The 13,425-nt window shown below is 43.6% G+C and overlaps 1 protein-coding gene across 9 annotated transcripts in view; it reads right to left on the bottom strand.

Moving 5' to 3' along the window:
- Positions 1-13,425, bottom strand: part of NF1 (neurofibromin 1) — a 3,279,657-nt gene that overhangs the window by 2,118,997 nt on the left and 1,147,235 nt on the right. The gene's annotated exons all lie outside the window — the stretch shown is intronic.

Genomic DNA, 13,425 nt, shown 5'->3' with positions numbered 1-13,425 from the left:
ATAGGCCATTTTGCAATGGGATAAACAATACAAACGAAAACATTTATCTACAGTTGCTAGACATTACAGTTTGGTATAGATTGTTCAACATGCATAAACTCTGAAGGATCATCCAGAAACAAAATGTAAAACATATGTTCTCTTGGTCAGGGATGAAAAGAAAAACCTATACAACGCCAACACAAATACAACAGACGTAAAACATTTTCTATGCGGTTTAGCATCATATTTCCATAAACAATAATAAAACCACAGAAAATCCACATATAACTGTGGGAGATCAAACTTTGCAAGAAACCAAAAAACACATTACAAATTATAGCTAGCATTTACAATCTGAAAATGAAAACCCATTTGCGTATGCTGAGGATGTTTGTGTACAAAACCCTGTGGAGGTCTGTACAAGTACTAGCACTATGATGGGGGAAAGGCACCCAATCAAAATGAAAGGCAAATTCCTCATAAAAGTAGATACTATTAACATGATTATCCACAGAAAATACATCACACTGATATACTACATCTATATCACTTTAAATAAGTACTTGAGCACATAATTGTAAGAATGGATTTCTAAAATCTGGCCTGGTGAACAGATGTTTAGGAGGCCACCCTTGTTATAGTAAACAGGAAGCAACTTCTGGGAATTTAGCCCAACCAATCCCAGTAATGTGGAGAGATGCCAATGTTAAATCGCAGGAGTGGCGATTGGGGTCAGAGGCCCACAATGAGTCCACACAGTGAAACACTAAGAATTAAACTTAGACCGTTATAAAAACACCACATCTATTATAGGCCCAGAAAACACATGAAAATTGACTATTGACAAGTAATATCACAGAATACTAAACACTATACAACATATATACAGTCAAGGTAGTTGGTGTATTGTAAAATAAAACAATCCTACCCCCACCCCCCCTCAAATACCTGTAAAGGAGGGTAAGTGATCAGGTTAGCACCAACAGTCCACAGGATTTGCAATTCTAACTTTAGAACTTCAACCCTAAATTGTATGGGGCCTTGTGTCCAAAGTTCAAAAGGTTTACAATAATTTTAGGAGTTGGGAAGAAAATTAGGAGCAGGGTTGTGGGGACGTGAAGCTGTGTCCAAAGGTCAGATGAGGTAGGATTCTAACAAATAAAACAGTTCCCAGCTTTCAGAGTGCTTGCGCGAACAAGCAGTGGCAAATCCACAAATGCAAGGTGATATAAGGGTTCAGGTAAGTACCACTGTAACTCATTGCCCATACTCCGAATTCTCATGGGTTAGAAGACGTTGCTTTTCCTGCCGTCTCTTCTGGACCTCTGAGCCCAGGAGCTGCATGTTCAAGTGAATCCGCGGTCAGCCACAGATGCTGGTGCAGCGTGTTCCAGTTGAAGAATGCAGCTAACTCAGTGGCACACAACTTGATGTGGGAGAGCAGTTTCTGGAATTTGTCACCATTGAAGGGTGACAGGAGGGGGCACAGTTGTCACGGTCGGAGTCAGCCTCGTATCTCTGGTCCCTTGGATGCTGGAATGTCAAAATCTCGCAGATACTACTCCTGCAGGACAAGCTGGTAGTCCACAAAGTTCTGAGCCAAAACACAGAACTGCTACGTCTGCAGTGTGGTAGCCCACCCAAACCTCAAGCTGGACAGCCACTGATTGGCTAAGGGACACCTCCGAAGGCTCTGGATCCCAGGACACCATGCAGCCATCTAAATGGATGTTCCCTCCACTCCCAGGGTCGAAGCTCCATCCAAGGACTTCTAAAGATCTCTTGCCAGACAGAGCTCTTCCAGAACAGCAGCAGAAGTGTGCTGCTGTGTGTTTTCATGTTGGTGACAGAGCGCTGAATCAGCTTTCAGTGCCATTTCTCTCAGCGGGAGGTGCTTTACACACAAAACGGGCCCGAAGATCGTGGAGTGCTGCTGTGTGTTTTTGTGTTATCCTGGAGCGGAGGAGCTGGAGTGGAACCCACCCCCTGCGCCATCCAACTTCCCCGGACTTGGTTGTTGGGTGTGCAGATAAAGTCCTTCGGCGCAGTTGTGGCAGTCTTTGTAGTCTGTGAAGGCGGTAGAGCCTGGAACCGGATTGCGATTCAACTTGCCGCGTGAGGGAAGACTTGTCCAAATAGGCAATGAACTCCCTTCACAATCTCCTTCAAATAATTCAAATAATTGGATAGCGGACTGCATCCCACGCCATCTACTCAACTTTTGAACTGACCTGCACTCCTCTCCCCTACTTCCTCCCTTCTTCCTTCCTACCCTTTGGAGTCGTTTAATTGAGTTGATCCTGTTCAGGTTCTTTAATTGTGACTCTTGGAATCAAATGGCAAACCGCCCTTGTACATGCCGCCAAATTAAAAAAAAGAGCAGTGGAACAGTAAGTCCGGAACTTCCCCAATGCTGCAACCCACAAGCTTCTGAAGCCGTGCTGAGGGAAATCTCACGGTATGTCCCTACTGTGAATGAACTGTGGGAGATGGGGGAGTCTGGTGAATACAGCCAGGCAGTGGTATCTACAACCATAAAAACTAGACCAGGGGACCCATCTGCCCCTCATGAAAAATTAGAACGGGCCTGGTCTACTCAATTCGGCAACATCAGCAAACGAGTGCTTAATCAAACAGGTCCTGAACAACTTCTGGCTCAAACCTGTGAAATTAAATCAATTCAAAGGGAAGGAACTTCCCCCTCGATTGATAGCACCCGCCATTACTATGTCTTACAATCAGACAGTACAAACTGCGCAGGAGTGGTCACTATGGTATACATCCAACAAGGAGACATCTACATTTTCTGAATATTTGGACGGTTAACAAAAAAGGGAGGGGGCTGTAATCCAAAGGTGTGTAATGGCACTTTACCCACAAGGTGGAATGACGACAATGCATTCTTAGAGGAGGAATTTCCGAGCCCCGTCTCCCCGGAACATGCTCCTTGGCTGGAGCCGCCTCCTTTGGATCCTCAGGGCTGGATTATTGGGCCACCCTTAATCGGTTATATGAACTCCCTGGAAAGTCAACATAATGCGTTGGCTGCAAGACTGCAAAGAGACATTTCTGATAATAAATCTAACATGGCTTGACAGAGAAGGTTAAGTGATTCCTTCTCAAATAAAGGTTCTACTCCAAAATTGCAAACACCAGTGAATCCTGGGATTACTAGATAGGAAATGCAGCCAAGTGAAAAAGAGACATCGGTGATGGTGGAGAGCCAGGGAGCCACAGTGACGATGGATGCACACTAATTGACAACTAATATGAGCTACAATGATGTGGAGATGGAAATGAATTAAATCAATGTGGCACCAGAGAATGTGACGAAGCCACAAGCTCCTCTTCATCGTCAAGTGGGCTTTCGGTGAGAGAGATATCTGAGTCCCATTTAAGGGATAAAGCGCTTCCATACTCGATGGTGACAATTCAAGACGCTATCATGGGCGTGCTAGCAATCGCCTTTAACCCCATTACAAAGTTGTATGAGAATCTGAGTGACTCTGCAAAAACCCAAGGTGAGCTAATGACAATGATTGACCCCAAAATATCCAGCTTGGAAACCTTTGCTGGATGCATTCAAACCCAGCTGGGTAGGGAAGCAGAGTTGGCAAACCAGGCTACAAGACCTTGCCAGAGGTGAAGAGGCAGATACCTCTGCCATGATGACGGCGTTGTTTGAAGCAATGAAATGGACACAGTCATATTGTGAAAGTGAGTGTACAACGAAAATTCTGCTGCAAAAAAAAAAAAAATAATCCATATCATGCCTCAGAATAAAGAAGGACCTTACCTGTATTAAGGATAAATTGATGTGTACGCCTCGCTGAGCTGTGCCGCTAGTCATAGGTCAACTCTAGAGCAGCATCCTACTACGATGGTAATAGAAGCGATAAACGCGATAAGTAGCCCAAACGTGGAGTCTATAGCTAATAATTGGGACTGGTGCTGAATCAAACGTCATAATCATTGGAGACCCCTTATCTGAAGTGACCATTCAATCTCACAGAGCGCCAAGAAGTCCAAATGAAGTCCATGAGGTCCTATCCGGCCCAGAGAATAACAGCCAAACGGGTGCCCCTGGGGTGAAGCCATACCATGTCTTTGAAAAAGCTGCCAATGAGGATCGGCAAATAAAAGCAGCTTTTGTCAAAAAAGGAAAAAAAAAATTTTAAAAAAGGATAAAAACCAACCTCCCTTGAAAAAGCCTAAATCGAATGACTCAAGAACATTCCTTAGGAAATTGACATGCCCAGAGGTTGCAAAACCTTTGGAAAGGACGCTGCTTACAAAAGCAAAGAAAATGTAGAAATCAAAAGATTGGAAGTCTATCTTCAAAATCCAGGAATAGGACTCGCTGGCAGTGGAAACAGAGCCTCTGAAGAGCAGTTTGGTAGATCTTTCTACTTATTCAGAAATGATCTAGGCAGAAGCAGCAGATCTGGTAAATGCTACCTTTGTTAAGAAAGTTGAAAACTCCTATCTGGACAGCCTGCCGAGCATGAGGGAAAGTCCATCCCCTGGCCAAAATGCAACAAATGATTCCTACTCAAAGTATAAAACAGAGCAAAAGAGAGCTGCCATTGAGGCCAAAGCATCAAGAAAGGCATCACTTGCTAAGAATAATAGAGCCCCGGCAAACAAAGTGAGAACCCACTATGGCTATAAAGCGTCATGCCAACCACTACAGAATTCAAACTATATGTCGTCTGTGGATTGAATGTGGCCGTAACAAGATGGGTTGATATTGAACCGACGAAACGTCATGAAATTACTCCATTGTGTCCCAAAACTGCAAAATATAGACCCCGAGGATATAAAGGTTGTGCAATTAATTAACACATTTCGATTGGACTGGGTCGTCCTCCACCTACACTCTGCCTTAATAGGAACAAGCCTGTTAGAAGCCGGGCCAGACCAGACCTTCTATCAATGGATTTTGAACTGGTGGAATATCTCGGTCATATCTCACCGTTAGGACAGGGTAGTGAGAAAAATCCAATAAGCAATCATCTACGACAATCTCCAAGCTGGCCCGAAAGGAAAATTGAGGCCCCAGCAATGGCCATACAACATACTAGAACAAAGTGCCAGTGAAAAAACAGGCGTCTGGGGAAACGAAGGGCCATGCAATAAAAATTACATTCAATTGTAAGTCATCCTAACAAAGAAAAGTGAGAACGATAACCGAGGACTCCTGTGCAAAGGATCACGATCAAAATTGGACTTGGTTGGCTTCAATATTGGTGAAAGACTCAAATTTGTAAAACAGCCAAAGGTCCTTCCATAGACTACCTTTAACAATGGAATCGTGGAACATGAGATGCGTTATGCACTTATTAAACAACAACATGACATGACATTCCAAAACTTTGACATTTGCTGTTCAAGAGACTTGGTTGGTCGCCTTGTGTGAAGGGTTTGATGTTTTTTGTAATCTAGCTAAAAAAGGTATGTCAGGTAGACCGTCATCCGGCGTTATGACTCTGGTTTAACAAGGCCAGGTTACTAAGGTCTTGAAGGTAACCCATCCGAATCCCTTTAGACAAAGGGTCCTGCTAAAAATGGAACTCGTCTTCAATTGAAAATCCAAAGGATGTCGCAATATCCAATCTTTATTGGAACCCATATGGAATCTCTAAAGAGGAATTTGTAAACATAATTATGTCACTAATTGATGAAGTATACATGGAAATGAATGTCATTAATTTTATTCTGTGGTGACAAACGAAGTGCATTGGTGAGGTTGGCAAGGTCATCTTTATAAGAGATCTTTCTAGAACGGTGAAAGTCTGGACAACTAAATTGTTAGAGCGATATTTTTATGGTAACTGGTAAGGTCAATGGGGATATTCCGGACAGGCCTACATAGGAAAGGGAAACACAGTTGTCTAATTTGGATTATTTATTTGTATCAAAGGGATTGTTGAATTATGTTGAGTCCCTGATGGTGAAATATATGACTGAAAGTGATCATCTCCTGGTCTAGAAATGGGAGATGCAAGTTGTAGATCCTCCCAAGGCGAACCCTAGGCCTCTACAAGTAAATCTAAGAGGGACACGTCTATATATTCCACTAAATAAGGTCCCTCAAATAGTGTTAAAAATATAGACAAGCATTGGGATTCGACAACCAGGGTGTGGAATACTTCCCCTTACTGTCAGAATTTCAGCATGGCCCTAGATCGGACAGCTCTAATAAATCTAATACTTCATTTCTATGATAAGGATCTAGTGGCTGCAAGCAAACAATTTAGAGTTGACCTAAGGAAGGTAGACCATCTGAAGGATCTGAACAGAACTGCCCTTAAAAGAAAAAGAAAATAATATAGAAATTTGTTTTTGGCCACTAATGCAATGCGCCTCCAAACCAATGCCGAAAACATGCTCAAACTTACATCCAAACGAAAGTCTAGAGATCTCAGGACTCTTCTAAATGAGAATATATTGCACCAACAATTGTGCCTTCTTTCAGCAGTAACTGAGGACAAGTGGATCTCCCACTTTTCTTAGTTATTCGCTCCAATGAAATAAAAGTCTCCATAATATTGATCCTATAAAAGATCGTTGGGCAATTGAGTTTGATACATTGGACATCATGCTCTTAATAAAAAAATCTAAATCCATCTCGAACCGCAGGGCCAGATGGATTGCATAACGGCCCGATTATAGAAAATATGTAAGCATGGGCAGAGTTCTGCTCGGTTCTATTCTCTCGGATATTAGACCAAAGGTCAATTCCACCATCTTGGACGTCCCCCCCAGATTGTCCCATTTTCAAGAAGGGCAATAGAGAGGACCTGCGAAACTATAGACCCATCGCTCTTCTTGATAGTTTGGGTAAATTGTTCGCCTTGCTTTTATTGAAAAAATTATACCAATGGGCTGTACTAGTGGGTAGATTGGACGCCAGACAAACAGGGTTTGTTAAAGGGGTTGGAACCTCCCTCAACTTAATGATTCTAAACTCATTAAACACCAGAGCACTAAACAATAAAATCAAGCTGTATACTGAGGTCAAAGATCTTGAACAAGCATTTGACAACATAAATCGGCACAAGCTCTGGGCAAAATTAAAAACCTGGGACTGCCCCCCCAGACCTACTAATGGGCATCAGAGAGCTATACACTGGCCGGATATTCAGGTGCAATTATCCAGGGATGGGGCCCTTTCTGAGAAAATTCCAACGTATAGAGGGTTAAAACAAGGATGCCCGCTGGCAACAATCCTATTTAATCTGTACATCTCAGAAACGACGATGAGCCAACTAAATGTGAGGTCATTTCCACCTAAAATCTATGGACAAAAGGTCCTGCGGATGAACTGGCCATTATTGACCAGACTCCAATTAGACTACAGAGAACTCTGAATTAGCTAATAAAGTATCTTAAAAACAATGATCTGCGCATTTATACCAAAAAAACGTAAGATCATGATTTGACCTCGAGAGAAAAGAAAGGAAGCACTCAAATTCAGATGGATGATAGAGAATAAACCCTTGGAATGTCCCAAAGAAATTACTTGGAAATTCCACTTAATCTGAGCTCTGTAGAAATGCAATGGATGACAACTGTAAGAATGAAATGTAAATGATTGGCGACCCAGTCTCTTATGGTACACAGGAGATATGGAAAATGTTCATTGATTCCAACTCTCACCTTCTATAAACAGAAGATGGTCACAATTTTGATATATATGGCAGAGACTGCCATAAACCTACCCGTGCACTTCTGGGAGGTTTTAGAAGGCCAATTTTGGAAGCAGGTATTGAATATCCCAAATCCCTCCCAATGGTAGCCATCAGATATGAACTAGGGTTACAATCCGTCACCTCGTTGATTGGATGGAGAGAGCCTTTGAGCTTTATAGGAAAACCGTCAAAACAGATGAACCCCTCCCTTTCAGGATCATGGACGAAAGCAGACAAGGGGTTGACAGAGAATTAGACTCATGGAAAACTAAATAAGGTAGCATTGGAATCCCTTGATCAAATGAAGTCTAGCCTATTAGAATTACCTGACAGGGTTAAAACGAGGATCCGAGAGCAAGAATGGATCAGCACACAGGAGCAAAGGCTGATGTGCAAACTCTTGTTGAGTATGATGTACAGAGACCTATTAATCAACTCCCAGCATATCTTTGTACATTCCTTTCGCCTTATTACAGTTGCGTCTTCATGAGGCTAAGGCTAAACATATTACCCACGCAGGAAGTCTTGGCATCAAGCAGGCAAATGGAGAAAAAGGATGGGTTCTGCAGATTTTTTCAGGATCATGAGATTGTTGAATCTATTAAGCATTTGATATTGGAATGTTCTGGGCTATCAGAGTTAAGAATGATGCATATGAAAGATGTTATGCTGGACTTGAAATCACGGTTCTTGGAGAACTGGTCGCACATATTCATAATTGGAGAAAAGATTCCCATGATGCTGGCTGTATTGAAATTTGTGAAAGCACCTTTGGAATAGGATGTTGTTTAAATAATTTTAAAGTTTGATTGGGACTAAACTGTCAAACCACACATCTGGAAGTTGGAAAGGATAGGATGTGTGGAGGTTAGATGGTTACCAAATGTGTGTGTTTTTTTTTTCGTTTGGCTGTAGTGATGAAATGATGTGAGGAATGTTGTGATGATTTTTATGAAAGGTTTGTTATAAACCAAATCTTTTTTAAAAACAGTAGTTGGTTGCTAGGCCTTCAGTCGGGTGAACGGTCTCTTTACTCAGATTCAGCAACGCAGGATATCTCCAAGATATCTGGGGCATGGCTGCAAGACACTGAAGGAAAAGAAAGCTCCAAAATACAATAAAAATAATGAAAACTGATCCCACTTGTCAACAGGAGTGAGACAAGAGTGAGACTCGGGGCTAAATGTGGTCTTAGTCAATATTGTGAGTGGTTTGAAACATACAAGGTAAAAGGGGAGTTTGAATTTGGCGCTGCATAAAAGCCGATGTTATCATGACACACCATACCACAGTACTATGGACTGAGTGCAATGAAGAATTAAAGATGTTCTAATTCTACTAATAAACCCCAAACCACTAACCTATCCCATTACTAATATTCAATGCAGTTTAGTCCATAGCTCTTTGGTGCAAAACTTTGGTATAATAAATGAGATGGCAAACACAGGCTGTGCAATGTGGTTGGAGAGCACAGAAGAAAGTCAACATGCAGAATGAAGGCTGGTTTCTTCCAGGGAAGATGTGAGGAATGCAAGCTGCTGAATGTAGTGCCGTTTTTTGCTCAAAGCAAATCCATTGTCTATTCTCATAACAGGAAAACAGTGCAGAGAAATGTAAAACTGTTCATCCCATTGCTGCCTTGTAACGGTGCAGGCTCATCACGTATACTCTAGAACATTATAGTGAGTTAGTTTGTTAAAGGGTGGTGGTTCGGTCTGGCACATGACATCACTTCAAAGGTGGTATCTTCTTACATTTTATGTAGGGAAAATTATAAGTTACTCACCGTAGTGACTAACATACTCCTAGTCCATAGTCCCCTTTCCTCCATACTGTATGGGTGTCCCTTCCAAGGGACGGGAGACAGAACCTTTTTCACCAGAAAAAAACGTCTTCCCCTTTAAATTTAGAGGCTCGGCCCAGGAAACATGTGCTGCCCTGCCTCCGCCCTCCGGCGCCACACCTCAGTCCCCATTGACGCGTCGACAATCCGTTTAACCTTGCCGAATGACACCCAGTATTATTAGGGGGGGGGGGGGTTGGTGGGATGTATGGGGAAAGGGGACTATGGACTGTTAGGCAGAAACCTGTGCAGTTCCCTTTGGGAGCACTGCAAAAGATTTAGGACTACAGGTGTTAGAAGTAAACCCACTTGGTAGCAGTCTGTACCACCCAGATTTACCTGGTAGCTGTGGCTGAGCAGTCAGACTTCCCTCAAGAAGAGTTAGGCAGTATGCAAAGTATACACAATAGACACTTAGACACAAAAGCACAAGCAAACACTAACCAGAGCTTTGGTATCAAAGTATATAATTATTTATTTAAAAACACACTGTTTGAAACACTCCAGCACTCTTATTGTAAAACACTCTAAACACAGTTACTATTATAAAATATACAACTCTTATTCCTTATCAGACAAGTCTTAGTTAACACCACTTATTTCCAGACAGAGGTGAGCGCTTAACTATAGATGGCACTCCAATAAGTTCATGAAGAAGGGAGGGAAAAAGACAGAATATGTGAAGATACACCACTCTAAGATTTAGGAACACTTTTAGCAAGGCAGAAGAGCAAAAGTCACTTGTGAGCCAAAGTCCATAGGCTGGGCCCACTCTTAGAGAGAGCAGAGCACAAATGCGCCCAATATCACACAGTTACACTAGGCTTTGAAAGTCTTGCAGAGAGTTCGAAAAGAGTTTAGAGAGGCTCAGAAAAGTTTAGCAAGGGTGTCCCAGGCTAACCCAGGTTCGAAAGCCAGGGGCTAAATCTACCCCGTACAGTCGGTGGCAAGGGAAGCCAGGCGGAACACGGTACCTTAAGTGGGAAGGATCCTGCTTTTATGCAGAAAACCCCCATTCACTCAGCGTAGCTGTCACTCAAACATGCTAAGTGAGCCGGCCGGCTCACCACTTGGGCCAATCAGGACGGAGTGCGACTTCAGTTGCCTAGGCAACTCAGTCCAGGGTGCCTAAATCCCCCTCCAGCCTTCCTAAGTACCCCAGACAGAGTGGCACCACTTTGGAGGGCTTCTGTGGAGAAGCCTGCCAAAAAAGTGGAACAAAGGGCTCGACTTGGGTTGGAGTCACAGAAGAGAACATAAACGCCATTTTAGAACCGAGTTTTGGCAAAAAATACCAACCGGAGAATTAATAATAAATAAATAAACCAGCGGTATGTTCGAGGCTATGGTAATTAAATAAATAAAGATAGTAGCCTCGAACAATGGGAAAATCCCATAGAGAAATATTTGCGGTAGAATATAAAAAGTAGTATCCACTGCCACCAGCCAAAACTCGATCAGGGGGAACGGAGACGTGCCCCCTCGACTAACAGACCCCGGGGCAATCGAATTGCCCCAGCCAGTACGTCCACAATATGATGGTTTGTACTGGTTCTGTTCAGAATTCAAGACTAGTAAAGTCAATGGTGACTTTACATGCCCTGGGAGACAGTAGTCAGTCCCAGGGTATGGAGTCTATACTGGGGGGTCACTATGACACCCCTGTGTTACTGCACTGAGGGTGCTGTGTAACGCACATGACAAAAACACAAGAAGCCCTATGGAGTAAAAGACCCCATAGCCCATTAAACACATCTAGAGTCAAAGGAATACACCCAAATCATGCCTAAGAGTGGCAGTAAAATAGTCTCACTCTTAGCAGGAGAAAAAAATAAACCCCAAAAATCCATCAAAGCTGCTGGGGGACTCACTAGGTTTGGGAAATTAGCCTTATAAGATAATTCTCCCTAACAACTTAGTATCTCTCCCAAAACTCTATAGTCTGATAAATTGGCACACACCACCTTCAGTGGAGTGCCAAAGGGATGCCTAGTCTACTCCTCTCCTCTACTCCTGTGACTTAAGTCACACAGACAATCTCCTAGTTATGGCTGGTGGCAGTGGATGTGTTCTACCAACTATTATGTAATTTCTATACCACAGGCTATGTCCATAGCCTCGGTAGTGCACAATAGGGGCACCCAAGTACCAACTTGGGGCCTCCCTTTTTTCACCATTACTAGCGTGGTTGTTCTTGGTTAGCCCTTCACCATGGCATGGCACAGGCTTGTCTGAGACTTCCCTCAACTCCATTTCTGAGGCGACTACTGTCCCCCAGAAAAGGGTAAAGTTACCATTAACTTTACTTAGTCAATCTACCACAGATCCAGTACACCCCATCTTCCATTGAGTACTGGAAAGGGTTAACTCGTATCCCTTTGTATCTGTACCTCCTAGAGCATTGTTTCGCTCTTAACATTTAGACTTGGCTGGTGGCAGTGGTATCTACCCTAACTTTTCTACCGCGATTATATTAGATAAACGTGGTACTGTTCTTGGCTGTTATATTAGCCTCGATCATAAACCCGCTTGACCAAATCGTCTTTCTTGGCTCCGGTTGGGTTTATTCGCCATTTCTTTTTGTTAAAGTCCTTCTTGTGCTTTACTTTGCGCGGCAAACTCTGTTCGCCTTCTTTGTTCACTGTCTTTTGGCAGGCTTCTGCTCAGAAGCCCTCCTCAAGGCGCCTGGGTTTCTAGGTGGGCTGAATGTGAGGGAGGGGTGTAGTCACCCCCTGCACAGGGTATCCTAGGAAACCCAAGTCGCATTTTGTCATGATTGGCCAGGGTAGTTTTTTTTTTTTTTTTTTTAATTTCTTTATTGGCATTTTGCTGAACAACTCAAACAATCAATCAACCAGGTAATCAACCCCCCCCCCCTCCAGTACACACATGAGGGCAATACAAGAAAACCAGAAGTGAACCAGGCCACATGAGCGGTGCTTTCCCGGAAATACTCTCAGTCCGATCTCCAAACCAGCACTGCCTTACAGTGCAAAATGTCTAATCCCTTGAAACAGATCTAAGAAGTGGACAGGGACTGATCCTCAGGGCCCCGCTGAACAGAAGATCCCGGCCCATCAGGAGATCCAGGGCTCATCCCCCCACCCTCCCTCCGGCTCGCCCAGGAGGTATATCGTGTATGCATCCCATATCCGATTTTCACCTCGACTTTTCCCCCTCAGCACATCCCATCTGGTTTCCATGTCATTGCAATATAGTACATCTTTTGACCATTGGGCAACAGTCGTACTCCGTTTACTTCCCCACCCTATAGCCACACAGCGTTTTGCCAGAATTAAGAGCATATTTACCAGTTTCCTAGTCCCTTTGGGTATCTGCTCCATGTGCCCTACTAAGGCCATCACTGGATCTGGCACCAGCTGTTGCCCCAAAATGTCCCCAATCACCACAAACACCTGCCACCAAAAATGCACCAGCTCTACACACACCCAGGCCACATGGAGAAAGCCTGCCCTCTCTTGTCCACATCTGAGGCATACCCCGGACCTGTGAGGGAAGTAGTCCTTTAGCTGAGCTGGGGAATAGTAACACTGATGCAAAAACTTATAATGGATCAGTTTGAAGTTCGAGTTGACCGCCCCCTTTCTGGTCATCTCACAACACTACCTCCAAATGTTTGCTGGTAATTCCCTTCCCAGCGACCTCTCCCACATCTCCTTTGACGACCTCCCCACGACCAAACTCGCCTTCAGAGCTAATCCGTACAGACCAGAGATCACCCGCCATCCAATGTCTCCCCCCAGCACCTTACTGAGAAACTCAGCCTCTGCGGGCGGCTTTGGGAAGGAAGGGAAAAACCTTTGCAATGTCACCCTCAACCTATAATACAGAAACACCTCTAGTGCCGACAAGGCCCCCTTTTCCCTCAGCTGGTCTATAGAGATA

The sequence above is a fragment of the Ambystoma mexicanum genome, chromosome 9, assembly GCF_040938575.1.
Source record: "Ambystoma mexicanum isolate Mex_15411 chromosome 9, UKY_AmexF1_1, whole genome shotgun sequence".
In the NCBI taxonomy this organism is placed as follows: domain Eukaryota; kingdom Metazoa; phylum Chordata; class Amphibia; order Caudata; family Ambystomatidae; genus Ambystoma; species Ambystoma mexicanum.
The sequence above is the reverse complement of the archived record's forward strand: the minus strand, read 5'-3'. Positions and strand labels throughout refer to the sequence as shown.